Below are 18,226 nucleotides of genomic sequence, written 5' to 3'. Positions count from 1 at the left end.
GAGACTGGGGAGATTAAGGTACCAGCAGAGTGAGTGTCTGGTGAGGGTCCATTCTTCATAAACGGCAATTCCTGCATCCTCAAAAGGCAGAAAGGGTGAATAAGCTCTCGCTAGCCTCTTCTTCAAAGTACTAATCCTTTACAACAGAACTTTGCCCCCATGACCTAATCACCTCCTAAAGGCCAAACCTATTATTCCTATCTAATTGGGTGATTAGGCCTCCACATATGAATTTTAGGGTGACACAAATATTCAGACCATAGGAAGGGTAATGAGAGAAATTTAGAGTGAGGGAAATGCTCTATATCTTGACTTACATAATGGTCTCATAGATTTCACATTTTTCAAAATATGTCAAATGATACTCTGAAGACCTGTGCGTTTTACTATAGCTAAAATATGCCTCCAAAATTTCATAGGTCAGATCACGTCACTCTTCTGCTCATAACTTTTCAATGGCTCTCAATTTCACGTCAAGTAAAAAAGACTTTCTAGTGGCCTCAAAATCCCTAAATGATCTGCCCCACTTCAGTGCTGTCCGCCCACCCTTTCATTTATCTGAATACATCTTAGACACTCCCTCTTGTTCACTGCACTCCAACGACATCAGTCTCCTTGATGTTGCTTGAAGATTACAGTCACTCTCCCTCTTCCGGGCATTGGCCTGGCTGTTCCCTCTGCCTGGAACGGTCTTTACTCAGGTACTCAAATCATTTCCTCCTTTATCTCTTATAAATCGTTGCTAAAAGTCATCTTCTCTATAAGTTCTACCTTGATGACCATGTTTATTTTTATTTATTATTTATTTATTATTTTTTGAGGCGGAGTCTCGCTCTGTCACTCAGGCTAGAGTGCAGTGGCGTGATCTCGGCTCACTGCAAAATCCATCGGCCTCCCAGGTTTAAGCAATTCTCATGCCTCAGCCTCCCGAGTAGCTGGGATTACAGGCACCCACCACCATGCCCAGCTAATTTTTGTACTTTTAGTAGAGACAGGGTTTCACCATGTTGGTCAGGCTGGTCTCAAACTCCTGACCTCAGGTGACCCACCCACCTCGGCCTCCCAAAGTGCTGGGATTACAGGCATGGGCCACCACACCTGGCCTGATGACTATGTTAAAATGCAACCCACTCCCCTTTCTACCAAAAGGACTCCTGATCCCCTTAACCCACCCTACCTTTTTCCCACAGCATTACCTTGAAATATGTATGACATAATTTACCTATTCTTTATGCTTATTGTTTGTTGTATGTATTCCCCCACGGTGTCAACACATACTAGAATGAAAGCATACAGGAGGTAAGAATGTTGTTTTACTCACTGATATTTCTCACCTGCTTACAGTAGCACCTGACACATAGTAGATGCTCAAGAAATATTTGCTGAATAAGTAAATGAACCATAGATAAAGGTTGTGAAGATCATCAAATTGGAGCAAAGTATATGTAACCTTCATATAAATATGGTAGAGTTAAAAATGCTGGTCCTTTACCCTTGGCATTCACTCCTTGTTTCTGTTCCTTCTCATGTTTTAAAAATTATTTTTAATTTACGCATAGTTATTATACATATTTATGGGGTACAGTGTGATATTTTGACACATGTATACAATGGGTAATGGTCAAATCAGAATAATTGGCATATCCATCACCTCAAACATTTATCATTTCTCTGCGTTGGGAATATTAAAAATACACTCTTCTACCTATATAAAAATACACAATAAATTATTGTTAACTATAGTCACTCCAAGGTGCTTAGAACACTAGAACTATCCCTCCCATTTAGCTGTAATTTTGTATTCATTAATGAAACTCTTGCCATCCTGCTTGCTCCTCTACCCTTCCCAGGATCTGGTAACCACTATGCTACTCTCTATAAGATCAGTTTGTTTTAACTTCCATATATAAGTGAGATTGTGTGGTACTTGCTGTTCTGTGCCTTGCTTATTTCACTTAACCTAATGTCCTCCAGACTTTCTTATATTGCTGTGAATTACATTATTTCATTATTTTTATGGCTGAAAAGTATTTCATTGTGTGTATGTGTGTGTGTGCGTGTGTGTGTGTATGTGTCACATTTTCTTTACCTACTCAACTGTTGATGGACACTTAGCTGAATCTATATCTTGGCTATTGTGCTACAATCCACATGCACAATCCACATGCTACAATGCACATGCACAAACTTTGCATAATTTGTAAATATCTTCTCCTATTCTGCAGGTTATTTATTCACTCTGTTGATTGTATCTTCCGTTGTGCAGAGGTGTTTGTTTGATGTAATACAATTTGTCTATTTTTTGCTTTTGTTATCTGTACTTTCAAGATTTTATTTATAAAAATTTTTGCCCATACCAATGTCCTGAAGTATTTCTCTTATGTTTTCTTCTAGTAGTTTCATAGTCCCGCAAAGGGGCTACAATAAATATGGGATTGCAGATATTTTGTTGCCACACTGATTTCCTTTCCTTTAGACACATACCCCTAATGACATTGCTGGATCATATGGTAATGTATTTGCAGTTTTTTGAGGAATCTCCATACTGTTTTTCACAGTGGCTGCATGAATTTCCATTCCCACCATGTATATGAGTTTCCTTTTTGTCACATCTTTGTCAGCATTTGATATTTTTTGTCTTTTTAATAACAGCTATGCCAACTGGGATGAGATGATATCTCATCGTGGTTTTGATTTACATTTTCTTGATAATGAGTGATGCTGACCATTTATATAAACCCATTGGCCATTTGTATATCTTCTTTTGATAAATATCTATTCAGTTCATTTGCCTTTTTAATCAGATTTTTGATTTTTTGTTGTGGAGTTGAGTTCCTTATGTATTCTTGATATTAATATTTTGTCATAGTTTGTGAGTATTTTCTCCCATTCTGTACGTTATTTCTTCACTCTGTTGCTTGTTTCTTTTGCTGTGCAGTTTTTCATTTGATATAATTCCATTTGTCTATTTTTTACTTTTGTTGTCTGCACTTTTGATGTCTCATCCATAAAAATCTTTGCCCAGACCAATGTCTTGAAGCATTTCTCCTATGTTTTCTTCTAGTAGTTTCACAGTTTCAGGTCTTCAGTTTAAGCCTTTAATCCATTTTGAGTTGATTTTTGCTTATGGTGAAAGATAAGAGTCTATTTTTATTCTTCTGTGACGTCCAATTCTCCCAGTACCATTTATTGAAGAGACTGGCCTATCCCTAATGTACGTTCTTGGTGAATTTGTCAAAACTCAAGTGGCTGTAAACATACGGACTTATTTCTGTGTTCTCTATTCTGTTCCGTTGGTCTATGTATCTTTTTGAATGCCAGTACTATGCTGTTTTGGTTACTATAGCTTTGTAGAATAGCATATTTTTAAGTCAGGTAATGTGATGCCTCCAGCCTTGTTCTTGTTGCTCAGGATTACTTTGGCTATACAAAGCCTTTTGTGTTTCCATATAAATTTTAAGATTTCTTTTCTGTATCTGTGAAGAATGTTATCAATATTTTAATAGGATTACATTGAATCTGTATAGTGCTCATTTTCACATTATTAATTCTTCCAATTCATAACCATGGGATATCTTTCCATTTGTTTGTGGGTGTGCCCTCTTCAATTTCTTTCACCAGTGTTTTTTAGTTTTCATTATAGAAATATTTTACCTCCTTGGTTAAATTTATTACTAGACTTTTTTGTAGTATTGTAAATGGGATTGCTTTCTTAATTGCTTTTTCAGCTAGATCATTATTGGTGTATAGATATGCTACTGATTATTTTATGTTGATTTCATATCCTGCAACTTTATTGAATTTTTTATCAGTTGAACAAGTTTTTTGTTGAAGTCTTAGGTTTTTCTAAATATAAGATGATGTCGTCTGCAAACAAGAACAATTTAACTTCTTTTTCAACTTGGATGCCCTTTATTTCTTTCCATGTCCTATTGCTCTGGCTAACACTTCCAATACTATCTTGAATAAAAGTGTTGATGTGGGCATCCTTGCCTTGTTCCAGTTGTTAGAGGGAAAGCTTCCAACTTTTCCCTGTTCAGCATGATGTTGGCTGTAGGTTTGTCATATATGGCCTTTATTGTGTTGTGCTACATTTCCCCTATACCTAAATTTGGAGGATTTTTATCACAAATAAATGTCAAATTTTATCAAATGTTTCTTCCATGTCTATTGAGATGATCATATGGTTTTTGGTTTTTATTCTATTGATGTGATGTATCATGTTTATTGATTTGCATATGTTGAAATCTCCTTGCATTTCTGGGAAAAATCCCATTTGATCATGGCATATAATCTTTCTGACATGCTGTTAGATTTGGTTTGCTAGCATTTTCTTGAGGATTTTTGCATCTATGTTTATCATACATATCAGCCTGTAGTTTTATTTTTACATTGTGTCTTAGCCTGGTTTTGGTATCAAGGTAATGCTGGCCTTGTAGAACAAATTAGGAATAACTTCCTTCATTCATTTTTTTTTAAGTTTGAGAAAAGTTTTTTGTTGTTGTTGTTTTGTTTTGTTTTTTAAGTTTGGTAGAATTCAGCAATGAAGCCCTTCTGTCCTGGGCTTTTCTTTTTTAGGAGACTTTTTATTTCAGATTCAATCTTGTTACTCATTATTGGTCTGTTCAAATTTTTTATTTCTTCCTGGTTCTATGCTGGTAGTTTGTATGTGTCCAGGAATGTATCAGTTTTCTCTAGTTTCACAAGTCGTTGGTATATAATTGCTCATAATAGTCTCTAATTATTCTTTGTATTTATGTGATATCAGTTGTAATGTCTTTGTTTCTGATTTTATTTACTTGGATTGTCTGTCTTTTTAATTAATCTAGAAAATGTATTGTCAATGTTTTAATCTTTTCAGAAAACAAACCTTTTATTTTCTTGATCTTCTGTAGTTTTAGTCTCTATTTTCTTTACTTTTGCTCTGGTCATTGCTGTTTCTTTACTAACTCAGGGTTTGGATTATTCTTCCATTTCTCATTCCTTGAGATCCATTATTAGGTTTTTTATTTGAAAGCTTTCTTAATTAATGTAGGCATGTATTGCTATATACTTCCCTCTTAATACTATTTTTGCTCTATCCTATAAGTTCTGACATGTTGTGTTTCTATTTTCATTTATTTCAAGAAATTTTTTAATTCCTTTCTGTGAATTTCTTCCCTCACCCACTGGCCATTAATTTCCATGTTTTGGTACAATTTCCAAAGTTCTGCTTGTTATAGATTTCTAGCTTTATTTCATATTTGTCAGAAAAAACACTTGATATGACTTCAATTTTTAAACAATTTGTTGAGACTTGTTTTGTAAGCTGACTTACAGTCTATTCTGGAGAATGTCCCATGTGCTGATAAGAAGAATATGTATTCTGCAACCAGAGGATGAAATGTTCTGTAGATGTCTGTTAGGTTTATTTGGTCTACTGTGCAATTTAAACCTGATGTTTCTTTGTTGGATTTCTGTTTAGATAATTTGCTCAATTCTGAGAGTAGGGTGTTGAAATCCCCAACTATTATCGTATTAGAGTCTTATCTCTCCCTTTAGATCTGATAACATTTGCTTTACACATCAAGGTGCTCCTATGTTGGGTGCATATATATTTACAATTGTTATATCTTCTTATTTAATTGACCCCCTTACCATTATATAATGACCTTTTTGTATGTTTTTACAATTTTTGTCTTAAAGTATATTTCATCTAAGTATAACTACTTCTGCTCATTTTTGGTATTCATTTTCATGAAATATCTTTTATCATCCCTTCTCTTTCAGTATGTTCTTTCAGTGTCTTTACAGGTGAAGTGAGTTTCTTGTAGGCAGTATATAGTTGGGTATTTTTAATCTATTCATCTAGTCTTTAACTTTTAATTAAGGAATTTAATCTCAAGGTTATTATTAATTGGTGAGGACTTACTCCCTTCAGTTAGTTAGTTGTCTTCTGGTTGTTTTGTATATCTCTTGTTTCTTTCTTGGTCTTTTATATTTTATCTTTGTGGTTAGGTGGTTATCTATGGCAATAAGATTTTCTTCCTTCTTCTCTCTCATTTATATATTTTCCCTACTAGTAAGTTTTATACTTGTGTGTATTTTCATAATAGTAGTTATCACCCTTTCATCTCTGAATGTAGGGTTTCTTTCTGCAGGGCTGGTCTAGTGGTGATGAAGTTTTTGCTTGTCTGAAAAACTTTAATTCTCCTCCGTATATGAATGATAGCTTTGCTGGGCATAGTATTCTTGGCTGAATATTTTTTTCTTTCAGCACTATAAATAAATCATCTATATCATCCCATTTTCTACTGACCTGTAAGGTTTGTGCTGAGAAAGCTGTTGTTAGTCGAATGGATATTTCCTTGCATGTGACTTGATGCTTTTCTTTGTTGTTTTTATAATTCTCTCTTTGACTTTTTAGAATTTGACTATGACCCTCAGAGAGGGTCTTTTTGGGTTGAGTCACAGATTTCCTTTTTGAATCTGGATATCCATATTTCTCCCAAGACTGGGAATTTTTCAGTTATTACTTCATTAAATATGTTTTCTATGTCTTCTCCCATTTCCTTTTCTTCTTTAACTACATAATGTGAACATTTACCACTTGATGGTGTCCCATAAACCCCATAGGCTTTCAATATTTTTGTTTGTTTGTTTTTGTCTCACTGGGTTATTTCAAAAGACCTCTCTCTCTCTCTCTCTCTCTCTCTCTCTATATATATATATATATATATATATATACACACACACACACACACACACACACACACACACACTTCAAATTCTGGGATACATGTACAGAATGTGCAGGTTTGTTACACAGGTATACACGTGCCATAGTGGTTTGCTGCACCCATCAACCCGTCATCTATATTAGGTATATTAGGTATTTCTCCTAATGCTATCCCTTCCCTAGCCCCCCACCCCCCGACAGGCCCCAGTGTGTGATGTTCCCCTCCCTGTGTCCATGTGTTCTCAGTGTTCAACTCCCACTTGTGAGTGAGAACATGCAGTGTTTGGTTTTCTGTTCTTGTGTTAGTTTGCTGAGAATGATGGTTTCCAGCTTCATCCATGTCATATGCACATGTATGTTTATTGCAGCACTGTTCACAATAGCAAAGACTTGGAGCCAACCCAAATGCCCATCAATGATAGCCTGGAAAAAGAAAGTGTGGCACATATACACCATGGAATACTATGTAGCTATAAAAAAGACCTGTCTCAAAGTTCAGAAATTCTGTTTTTCTGTGGGATCTAGTCATTGTTTAAGCTCTTACTTGTATTTCTATTTTATTCATTGAATTCTTTAGCCACAAGATTTCTGTTTGGTTTCTTAAATGATGTCTTTCTCTTTGTTGAATTTTTCATTCAGATCATAAATTGCTTTCCTGATTTCATTGAATTGTCTATTTGTATTCTCTGTATGTCTCTGAGTTTCCTTAAGATCACTATTTGAATTCCTTTTCAGGCATTTTTATGTATTTTCTTTTCTTTGGGGTCTGGTACTACAGAATTATTGTGTTCCTTTAGATGTATTACATTTCCTTGCTTTTTCATAGTTTTTTATATCTCTCAATATCTGCACATTTGTTGGAAGTTGCCTCTTCCAATTTTATGGAGTAGCTCTCAATGGAAAGACTTTTTCCTATAGATGTGTCCTATACTGTTGATTGGGTAAGGCACTTTGGCTTTGGTTCTGGGTGGGTGCAGTAGCATAGTCTCCCTGTGATTTCTTGGCTGTAATCAATGTCAGCAGTATCTGCAAATGCCTCAGTGGCTTAGACTGTGGGTGTTTGCAGAAGCAATGGTGTGGCTTTTTTGGGGCTGGGGGCTCCCAAGCAGGCTACCTCAAGCCCTGGTGGGGTGGGGGTGTGCCAGGCACAGTGGCTACACTGGTTGTGGGCGCAGGGTTATTGGTGGTAGCATGCACCAGGTGGGCTTGTATCCAAGTCACTGAAGAGTGCAAACAATGCACAGTGGCTCAGGCAATTCAGACAGTGAGAATGCTGGCAGTAGTAGGCATTGGACAAGTTCTTGTGCCAGTTCTCAGGCCTTGTGGAAAGTATGTGTCAGCTCTCTTAGTCTTAGGGGCATCCTCTTCACTGTGCTGAGCTGCCCATTACTTGGAGCATAGGGTGCTGTGTGTATTCAGGTACCAATGTTGCAGCTGTACTGCTGGGTCTAGCTGGGTCCATGGCATTTCGGTTTTTTGTGAGGGTGTGTTGAAATGATAGCACAGCCCCAAGAATGTGGAGATGCAGATGGTATTTGGCTCCAGAATAGAATGGATTCCAGCAGTGGTTCTGTTTTTAAAATGGCACCAAACCATAAAAACTTGCATTCCAGGGAGTGTGTTGTGGTGGAGTGTGAGAAGGACCTAGCATGAGTTCCTTCTCTGGAGTAATGCACCCATATGAACTCCAGACAGCTTCCTGCACTGGGCTCAAGGCGTGCCAAGATTATGGGGCTCTGCTGTAGCTGGAATTGCAAGTATTCACACTGGTAATGGGGTAATTCTGGAGACCTTTTCCCCAGAATACCTTTTTCCCACAACGGAAAGTCTTCCTTGGTTCCAAGCCAGTTTCAGCTGGGTGTTTTTGCTTCTCTTTCTATGCTGACATCTTGAGTTTCTGTGCTTCAGAGTGTTTTCATCTCTTCCTTGCTGAGTTCCAGTGTTCTCCCTTAGATACTCTACTCAAGGTGCAGTTATTTATGTGTTGTTTTGGTTCTTCTTTATGGAGTAGGTGAGTGTTGGCATCTTTAGTCAGCCATCTTGATGATCCTGTTCCTTCCAATCTTGACCTAATGCTTACAGATCCCACACTCCAAAAATCTACATTGTTTTATATTTAAAAAGTACCTTGTTACTCTACAAGTGGTAAATGTAGCACTTTTGTCACCTGGTTTCTTAAAGGATTAAAGGATGCCCAAAATGGCAGAGTCATTGTCCCTCTCAAAATAACATGAGGTTTTGATATATTACGGCACCACCATGGTCTCTACTCTTTCCAAAATTCTATTTAAACAGTTCTACTTGCATTTACTACTATTAATATATAATAATTTTCAGTACCTTTTAAAAAAGGTGTTTCAAATATGAGAGGTGATTATCAACGTGTGGCAGTCATTTCTATACTTATTCCATTATGTTGCAAAATAAGGACCAATCTCTCAGATCTTATTTCTTGTACTATTAAGTGCTCAGAAACTTTCTGTGTAACTTGTGAAACAGCAGAAGTAGTCTTTATCCTAACCAGGGGAAAATGCTTTTCTAAGACTGGAGCACATGTTACAAAAATTAGACCAAAGATAAGCTAACGGGCTCAGCAGGAAAGAAAAATTAGCAAAGCTGATCAGTCAGGGTTCTGTTTAAATTCTGACTGCCAGCTCTCATCGTGGTTTGAACTCCTGTCTATAATTATTGTAGGCCCAAATGCCTATTAGTTCTGTGTTTCTCAACTGGGATCCAAGCTCAGTCAACATTTTCATAGCAATAATGAACTGTAATAATCACCATTTATGCTACTGCCCAAGTCACAAAGACCTTCCATTTCTGAGAATTCATCTCCTCACCTGCTGCCCTGGCAAACATGTTTGTGTTTCTGACTCTATATCTCTCTCTGTGGTTGCTGGAACCAAAATGGATGCCTGACCCAAGCTCCTTGTATTTGAACTAGGATTCTGAGACAGTCTTTGCATGTGGTTGCAACCGAGGAGATGTAAACTCAAGACCTTGAAAATAGTCATCATATTCCCACTGGAGTAGAGAGAAGCAAGGCAAGCAATTGGCAGAGAGAGAATAAAAACAGATGTATAAAGAGGCAAAAACAAGAGGAGAATAAGGACTGCCTAGGTTTCTGCTCACTTTCCAATTCTTAATTCCAGTCCCTTGAGAGCCCCACTGCTGCTGGGTTCCAGGAACTACGTAACAGTCTTTTTAATGATGACGCATTTTTGCTTAAGCCCACTCATGCTGGTTACTTACAATAAACAGTTTGTGCTAAGAATTAAACATTATAGTTACAGTTGAGCAAATAAGGCTACACTACCCAAAAGAATGAAAAGTAAGATGCTACCTATTTACCAATTATTTTCCCTGGTTTGTATAATAAATCTAAAAATCATACTAAAATTCTTCATAAAGAATTCTGATTGCAATACTGTCAAAATTGGCCACCCAGGTTCCCACCTGTTCATCTGTCAATGTATCCTGCCCTCTGTTTCTTCCCTAAGCACAAGGTTTATCAAGTTATTTTCCACATCTGAAATTTTGACCAGTCCCTCATTGTCTTCAAAATAAATCTGATTCCTCTTGTGACATTTGCATTACAGACAACCATCAGCCTTTCTCCCGCAGCTCTTTTACTATCCTTCACTCGGCCTACTCACACCTACAAACGAAGGACTCTTGGTGTCCTGTGATATGATCATTATGCTGGTGTTTCCTATGGCTACACTGACCAATATGACTACCACTATTCAAATGTGGCTGTTTACATTTAAATTAATTAAAATTAAACAAAATTAGAAGTTCATTCTTAAGTCACACCAGCCATATTTCAAGTGTTCAAGCAGCATATGTGGCTATCATATGGGATGACACCGATATTGAACAATTTCAGCACTGCAGAATGTGCTACTGGACAACACTTCTCTAAAGTGCCCTTTCTTCTCCCATCTCTACCTGTCCAATACTTCTTGTCCTTTCAGGTCACCATCTTAACTGCCTCATTCTTTCCACATGAAAGCCCTCGATATAATAGAATTCCAGAATCTTTCATTTCTTTGTCTCTTCTGGTTAAGCATCCAGGCTCCGAATCCTGGCTGGAAACCTCTTCCCTACTCACACGCTGTGTGGCCTTGAACAATTTACTTAACCTGTCTGTGCTCACTCTCTTCATCTGTAAAAGAGAAATGATAATAATATTTTTCCAGTTGCCTTGTTATAAGCATTAAAGTTATTCACATATATATATGTGACAGTGACAGCACAGATCTTTCATCATTTAGGTACGAGTCTCGCCTACTCTTTGTTCTACATTCTCCCTTCCCTGAATGAACGATGCAAGTCTAATGTGGAGTTACAATAGAAATAAAAGAATGACTCCAGAGGAAGAATGTACCAAAATAATTATGATAAACATAAAAAAGTCTAAGGACCATTAAAGTTAGTGTCTAATTTAGACATTGGCATTTAAAGAGCTCTTTTTCAAAGAGCCCTTGTTTCTAGCACCTAACATATGTGGAAATGACAATGCCAACCTTGTATATTTGCGTGGCAATTGCTAACAACTGATAAGACTTCACTCCTAACACTCACTGCTTGGCTGCCACTGGCTTCTGACACACATGCCCTAGGGAAGTGCCAAGAAGTGAACTGTGAGAAAGGTCAAAGGGAAAATCAGGTTTGATTGGAAGTGGCAAGCCTTTTGCTCTTTTAAGGCACCTCATGCCACAGTTCTCAGGCCAACTTTAATGGGCTTTTAGCAACAGGATTTATACTCAAGACTCAACTTGCCCTGCTGATCAGCTTTCAAAGGCATTCGCTTCTAAGAAAGCCTGAACACCTTGGAATGCAGGCCCTCTTAGCACTAAGATCACAAAAAACAAAGAGGAAAATGAGAAGAAAAAGAAAGGGAACTGGGCCAGGTGCGGTGGCTCACAGATGTAATCCCAGCACTTTGGGAGCCCAAGGCAGGCAGATCACTTGAGGCCAGGAGTTCAAGACCAGCCTGGCCAACATGGTGAAACTCTGTCTCTACTAAAAATACCAAAATTAGCTGGGTGTGGTGGTACTCACCTGAAGTTCCAAGGCGGGCAGATCACTTGAGGCCAGGAGTTCAAGACCAGTCTGGCCAACACGGTGAAACTCTGTCTCTACTAAAAATACAAAAATTAGTCGGGCATGGTGGTACTCACCTGAAGTCCCAGCTATTTGGGAGGTTGAAGGAGAATCGCTTGAACCTGGGAGGCGGAGGTTGCAGTGAGCCGAGATCACGCCACTGCACTCCAGCCTGGGTGACAGAGCAAGACTCTGTCTCAAAAAAATAGAAAATATAAAAATTAAAAATGAATAATTTTTTAAAATTAAGAAAAAGAAAGGGAACTAACATTGCTGGGTTCCAGGCTACCTACAGGCCAGGTGCATCTGTTGGTTTTTCATCCTCATTCAACTTATGCTTCCTTTGATAATAAATGAGTAAGTAAAATGAGACTTAAAAGCATGCAGAAACTCTTGTTTTTCATCTCACCACTAGTAAAACATGGCCCAGTAAAAACTTTCTGAACATCTCTAAGGTCTAGAGGTTTTAAGTATGGGATCTGACAACCTAAAAAGACTGGATTTTCACTTTGTTCATTCATTCACCAATATGTTCACAGAATTGTTCTAGCCAATGGAGATAACAGCACCAAATAAAACAAAGTGCCTCATATACACCATGGAATAGTATGCAGCCATAAAAAAAGTGAGTTTGTGTCCTTTGGAGGGACAAGAATGAAGCTGGAAACGATCATTCTCAGCAAACTAACACAGGAACAGAAAACCAAACACTGCTTGTTCTCACTCATAGTGGGAGTTAAACAATGAGAACACACGGACACAGGGAGGGGACATCTCACACCGGGGCCTGTCAGAGAGTGGGGGCCAAGGGGAGGGAGAGCATTAGGGCAAATACCTAATGCATGCGGGGCTTAAAACCTAGATGATGTGTTGAAAGGTGCAGCAAACCACCATGGCACATGTATACCTATGTAACAAACCTGCACGTTCTGTACATGTATCCCAGAACTTAAAGTAAAATAAAATAAAAGTGCCTAGAGGAATAAGTTTTCATGATCTACTGCACAGCATGTCAACTATAGTTAATAATAATGTATTCACACTTAAAAGTTACTAAAAGAGTAGATTTTAAATGTTCTCACTATAAAAAGATGGTAAGTAGGTAAAGCGATAGGTATGTAGATTAGCTTGATTTAAACATTTTACAATGTATGCATATATCACAATGTCACATTGTACTTAATAAATATATATAATTATTCATCAATAAAAGTAAAATATTTTTCAAACATATCAAATCTCATGGAATTTTTTCTCTTCCTTCCTTCTTTCCTTCCCAGAAATATTTGTTGGGCACCTACTACATGCCAGATATGGTTACAGTTGCTGGGAATAGATCTATGAACAAAATAATCCATCATGAAACTCATGTTCTAATGGGAATAGACAGTAAATAAGTAAATTATATAATATTACAGTAAATAAATAAATAAACAATATACTATTAGAAGGTGATAAGTGCTGTGGAAAAAATAGAGCAGAATAAGGAACAATTTGAGTAGTGATGGTAGGGGGGCAGTGATTGCAACTTGAATGGGGTGGTCAGGATAAGCTTTATTAAGAAAGGTAGCAAAGACCCTTTCTTATGCAAAGGTGCTAAGGGAGTGAGAGATGAAAATGTCTGAGGAAGAGTGTTGCAGACAGAGAGAACATCTGTATTTAAAATACAGATTTGTATTTAAATTAAATTATTTAAATTAAATACAGATTTGTGTTTAAAACACAGATTTGAAATATTACAACAGTGGTTCTCAGTGTGATCTGGGGACTCCTCGGGGTGCTGAAGATCCTTTCGGAGTCTGCAAGGTCAAAACTCTTTCTGACATGTTATTTGCCTTTTTCATTCTCATCTTCTCACAAGGGTACAGTGGAGTTTCCCAGGAACCACATGGCTTCTCAGTTTTTGTTTCCCCCCCATGGTCTAATACCTAGATATGGATAACACCAGAAGGCTCTACTACAGTTGTCCATTCAGAAATGACTTCCCTACTTGCAGAAAGAAGATGAGTAAGTTCTGAGGATCTAATGTACAGCATAACTATAATGTACAGCATGACTCTACTTAATAATGTTGTATTGTACACTTATAATTTGCTAGGAGAGTAGATCTTAAGCATTATCATAACATACACAAAAAATGGTGATATATGTGTTAATTAGCTTGACCCTGATAATTATTTTACAATGTATACATATATGAAGTCACTACATTGTACACCTTAAATATATACAATTTTTATGTCAGTTATACCTCAATAAAGCTGGGGGGGGAATGACTTCCCCAAAGTCACAGGGCTAAGCAAGGATATTGACAGGATGGACACCAGGTTTGCCCAACTCCAGAATCCACACTCTCTCCACCACAACCCACTCTGCCAGAAAGGACTCTTTTGAAAATAAAGAAAGCTCCTCTCAGATCCAAATGGTTGCTGAGTAAAATCTGAGTCAGAAGCACTTCTGAGAGCACTATCCAGAATCTGTTCAGAGGAAGCTCAAAGGAACGTGATCACACACGGCACAGCACAGAAGGGCTTTGTATTATTCTAGTCCTTTTTCACACTGCTGACAAAGACATACCTGAAACTTGGGAATTTATAAAGGAAAGAGGCTTAATTTACTCACAGTTCCACATGGCTGGGGAGGCCTCACAATCATAGCAGAAGAGGAAGGAAGAGCAAAGGCAAGTCTTACATGGCAGCCAGCAAAGAGAGAAATGAGAGCCAAGCGAAAGGGGAAACCCCTTACAAAACCATCGGATCTCGTGGAACTTATTCACTACCATGAGAACAATATGGGGGAAACTGCCTCCATGATTCAATTATCTCCCACCAAGTCCCTCCCATAACACATGGGAATTATGGGAGCTATAATTCAAGATGAGATTTGGGTGGGGACACAGCCAAACCATATCAGGCTTCTCCCCAGACTGAACACTAAGGTGACTTGACCATGTCTTCAGAATGAAAACATCACGTCAGATGCTCTGGGAATGGCTCCTCTCAGCAGCATTCTCTGCTTATTGTCAATAACCCACCCACAATTCCTGGGGCCAGGACTGCTGGGAAAACGTCAACCACTCTGTTCCCTTACCTCTAGTCATATAAAATTTCTGGTTTGTGTCTCTTTTATTGTACAGCTGCAAAAGGCAGCATCATTGCTCTGGCATTCTGACGCTTGAGCAAAGTCCAAGACCAAAGGTAACCTGCGTGTCCAGAGGACTCACTTCTGCTCACTCAGACTATCCAGAAAATGCTGTGGTTGTTCCCCAGTCCTGCAACTGGAGGGCCTCTGTGAACAACAAATAGTTTCTTTGTAGACAAGAGCCTGGTAGAAATGAATAACTTTTGATAAATCTCTCAAAGACAATGAAAGTACTCACAAGAGGACTCTGCAGAAGATCTCATTTTAAACATATGTTCTATAAAATGGAAGCCAAAAACCTAAGTGAGTGTATGCTTTAGGGGAACTATGGTAGTTTATACTTTGTTGCTTTAGAAGAGTTGGTTCATCTCAATGCAAGTGCATAAAACTACATCTCCTGACTTCCTCATGCTACCTTCAGTGTATCTTTGGTGGCTAGGTGGCACAGAAGAAGAATCCTGTCTTTAGGAACCAAAGTCCCAAGTTCAAGGCCAAGTGCTTCACTCTAGCTATGAGACCAGAGCAAAATGGTTCAGTTGATCCATGTATAAAATAAGGGTAAAATTACTGCTCACTGCAAACTTGAATTAAATGAAAAATAAAATGACACATAGTGAAACACCTGGTCTATAGTGACAATTCAATATGCAGTAATTGTCTTCTTAGGTACAGTGATTATCACTGATTTTTTTTTTTTTTTTTTTTTTGAGACAGAGTCTCGCTCTGTCGCCCAGGTTGGAGTGCAGTGGTGCAATCTCGGCTCACTGCAGCTCCGCCTCCCGGGTTCACACCATTCTCCTGCCTCAGCCTCCTGAGTAGCTGGGACTATAGGCACCTGCCACCATGCCCGGCTAATATTTTGTATTTTTAGTAGAGACAGGGTTTAACTGTGTTAGCCAGGATGGTCTCGATCTCCTGTCATCGTGATCCACCGCCTCGGCCTCCCAAAGTGCTGGGATTACAGGCATGAGCCACCGCGCCCAGCCTGATTTTTTAAAAACATTATAGGCAGTGAAGTCAAGGTGACTTCAGAGGGTGACCAGCCAGTTGCGGGCCCTCATGGGGCATCTCCTTCCAGAATGCATCATGATCCTGGCTCTGGTCATCAGTCTTTGAGGTTTAGAAACTGGTTCAGCACATCCAGAGAATCCATCTCTTGCTGATACACTGGATGAATGGTATGAAAGTTAATTCCCTGTCAACTTGACTGCATCATGGGGTGCCAAGATTAAACTTTACTTCTGGGTGTGCCTGTGAGGGGGTTTCTGAATGAGGCTGGCATTTAAATTGGTGGATCAATAAAGTAGATTGCCCTCCCCAATATGGGCCAGTATCATCCAATGTGTTAATAACAAAAAGGCAGAAGAAAGAGGAATTTGCCCCTTTTGCTTCCTGTGTGTCTAAGTTTAGACGTGGGTCTTCTCCTGCCCTTGGACTAAAACCTACACTATTGACTTCTCTGGTTTTCAGTCCTTTGGACCCAGGCACATCCAGAGAATCCATCTCTTGCTGATACACTGGATGAATGGTATGAAAGTTAATTCCCTGTCAATTTGACTGCATCATGGGGTGCCAAGATTAAACTTTACTTCTGGGTGTGCCTGTGAGGGGGTTTCTGAATGAGGCTGGCATTTAAATTGGTGGATCAATAAAGTAGATTGCCCTCCCCAATGTGGGCCAGTATCATCCAATGTGTTAATAACAAAAAGGCAGAAGAAAGAGGAATTTGCCCCTTTTGCTTCCTGTGTGTCTAAGTTTAGACGTGGGTCTTCTCCTGCCCTTGGACTAAAACCTACACTATTGACTTCTCTGGTTTTCAGGCCTTTGGACCCAGGCATGCAGACAGCAGATATGGCACTTCTCAGTCTCCCTAATCATGTGAGCCAACCTCATAATAAATCTGTGTGTGTGTGTGTGTGTGTGTGTGTGTGTGTGTGTGTGTGTGTCCCATTGGTTGTTTCTCTGGAGGACCTCGACTAATAACAATGTCTTTATCCTGTGGTCACTTTCTCTTTTTTTTTGAGACAGGGTCTTTCTCTGTTGCCCAGGCTAGAGTGCAGTGGCACAATCACAGCTCACTGCAACCTCCACCACCCCGGCTCAAGTAATCCTCCCACTTCAGCCTCTCAAGTAGCTGGGACCATAGGAGCAAAACACCATGCCTGGCTAATTTTTGTATTTTTTGTAGAGACAGGGTTTCCCCATGTTGCCCAGGCTGGGCTTGAACTCCTGGCCTCAAGTGACCCGCCCACTTTGGCCTCCCAAAGTGCTGGGATTACCTTGTGGTCATTTTCTTAATTTGCAAATAAACTTATCCTTTTACTGGGATGAGACAAAAGCATCCCTTTCCTAAATATCAAGGATCAGCCATCAAAATCATCAATGGTCATGAGAACAAACGTACAGAAGGTCTTAAGCCAGATGTCGCCTAGACTACTGTCCTCCAAGAATTACAATTGCATTTAAATTTTGTGTTTTCATTTAGATTATAGTCTTTAAAACATAAATATATATTCTAGATTTGCACTACCACATGTGGATACTACCATTTTAAATTCATATTATTTAAAATTATTAATAAATAAAGTTTAAATTCCAGTTCTATCCCATTGGCCACAATTCAAGGGCTCAATAGCCACACGTGGCTGGTGGCTGCTGCACCCCTCAGTGCAGAAAGTCCTATCAGACAGGGCTGTTCTCAGTCATCTGGATTGTTTGGACAACACGTGTTACTATAAGATTTCAGACCTCCAATTAGGATTCGTGTTCACTGACAAATTAGAGCCCAATAATACCACTTTGACAAAGACCTGAAAGAGAACCAAGTATCTAATTAGCATAATACATTCCCTTCGGCAGCCATATTAAAAGGTGCCATAGTACCATATTTGTGGGAGAACAGGGGTGACACCAGGTGGGGGAAGGGACATGGTAACAGTATCTGCAACCACTGCAGTAGGAGCAGCAGCAGCAGCAAAGGTATCATCTGTGGCTTCTCAAGCCACCCGAGCCTGACAGCAAAATAGAGTCTACAGTAATAGTGAGAAAACAGGACTGTCAGGCTCTGTGGGAGCCCCTGCCTCCTAAATTCCTCTCAACCCCTTCTGAAAGTCTCCACGGAGTGTCTCCTGTGTGCCTGAAAACATACAGGCTGTTGTTTGGAAACCAAGTCCTCTTGGCTGTGGGACAGAGCCTGTCATGCTGTCTTCCCCTGCTGGACCCGCTCAGGTGACACCCTCTGCCACTTCCTGCTCCAGG

Source organism: Macaca nemestrina, chromosome 3 (assembly GCF_043159975.1).
Source record: "Macaca nemestrina isolate mMacNem1 chromosome 3, mMacNem.hap1, whole genome shotgun sequence".
Lineage (NCBI taxonomy): Eukaryota > Metazoa > Chordata > Mammalia > Primates > Cercopithecidae > Macaca > Macaca nemestrina.
Note: the sequence above shows the minus strand (reverse complement) of the source record.